Raw genomic sequence first — 1,845 nt, forward strand, 5'->3', positions numbered from 1 at the left:
CAGGGGATCTTCCCAACCCGGAGATTGAACCCAGGTCTCCCACATTGCAGGTGATTCTTTACCGGCTGAGCCACCAGCCTAGGGGTTAGCAAACCTGAGTGGGCAGGTTGGTCTCTGCCTGTTGCTCATGGAGTTGGTGGGTGGCAGGTGTTGGGATGTATCAGTCACAGGCCCAGTGATTAAAGCGAGAGCAGAACAGAGTGGGGGTGGGTGCTGAAAGCAGCCCCAGAAATAGCAGCTACCTTCTGGCATAGCTGAGCCCAAGGCGATTCCCGCTTTCTGATCTGTTTTCAGGTTGGGTGGATAAAGGTCACCACACCAGCATCCCTCCCCAGCCCTGGAGGCTCCAGGCTCTAGTCTGCTGAACTCCTGGCCCAGCCAGGTTCTGGGGATCAGGAAGGCAGGCTCTTTTGTTCCAATGAGGGACTTAGTAGCAGGGAAGAGACCCGCAGGGGCCAGTGGGGCCTGGTGGACCGGGGAGAAATTAAGTCCTCTTTTCGTGCTGCATAGGTGTGTGGGTTTAATGCATTATCAAATTTATAAACCTAAGAGCTAATTATAGACGCGAACAGAACAGGGGATGTGTTGAGATGGTTGCGGTGCCCAGGCAATGACTTTGTTTGTCTGGCAGATCTACAGCGACTCTCTTAAGGGCTGAGGTGGGTTGTAGACTGAGGAGGGGGCAGTGCAGAACTTCAGAACTTTCCTCTAGGGTAGCCCCTCTCCTGTGATGCTTCAGGCTGGTGAGGGGCCACCTGGGTGACTTTGAGCAAGTCCCTTCCCTCTGCAGACCCTGCCAGCCCATTCTGAGCAGGCCCGAGAGTGGGCAGGGAGCACGAGGGGCGGGAGCCATGGGCCTGCCTGCCTGCCTGCCCGCCCGCCCTTCTGCCACACTCCTCTTTCTTGGGGAAACAGGCTGCCTTCTGGAAAGGTCTGTTTCTAAAAGCGTAGACCCTGCGAAGCTAGATGTCGCGTGACATTGGTGCTCCGACCTCGTAGGTTTCTCTTTCCATTTTTGCTGTGACCGTAAAGGAGGGCCGTCTGCCCGGCGCCACCAGCAGGGGGTGGCTGAGCTGGGCATCCCGGGGCCACCCCATCAGGGGTCTAGGCGCTGCAAGCTCTGGAGACAGGCTTCCCTCCCGGCCCTCGGCTTTGCTGTGCTGCACAGGCTGTGTGTTGTCTGCATGGTTTGGGGTCATTGTCTTTGTGCCTTCTCCCCCCTCCACCCCCCATCACCCTGTACAGGAGTTCCCACGTTTCCATTGCCCCCTTTTCTACGTCCTCTCGGTTACCCTGGCCCTGTTCCTGCCCGAGCCCTGCAAAGTGTACAAAGCAGCCCTTCTGTGTCCACGCACCTCCGCCCCACGAGGCTGACCCCCCCGCACGCCGTCCCTAGGCCCTCCACTTGCTCAGCCACTCAGACTCGCTAATCTGGGACATGTTTCATTCCGGTCCCTAGCTTGGGGGTCCTGGGCCCACTCAGCGCCTCACCCAGCCTGCCGCTCTTTAGGAACCCTGCACACTATAAAAGGCTCTCTGTATGCAAAGCAGCTTCTCCCACAAACCGCTCCCCGAGTGGGTGTCAGTACCTGTAGCTGGCAGAGCGTACCTTTCTCACTTGGGGCATTGGCCTGGCAGTGATTGTCATGGGTCTGCAGCCATTCTGTGGGCCCCTGGGAGGATGCACCCGGGGCCCCCAGAAGAAGCTCCAGCTGCGTGGCTCCCAGGGCTTGACGCCGGGCCTGGGTTCAGGGCCATCGCCATCTGCTGTCTGAACAGCTTCAGACCCCAAGCGGGCAGAAGGAAGAGGCTTCAGGCTGCGTCCCCCCGCCCCCTGCCATTAAC

The sequence above is a fragment of the Bison bison genome, unplaced genomic scaffold (genome assembly GCF_000754665.1).
Source record: "Bison bison bison isolate TAMUID 2011002044 unplaced genomic scaffold, Bison_UMD1.0 scf7180017864472, whole genome shotgun sequence".
In the NCBI taxonomy this organism is placed as follows: domain Eukaryota; kingdom Metazoa; phylum Chordata; class Mammalia; order Artiodactyla; family Bovidae; genus Bison; species Bison bison.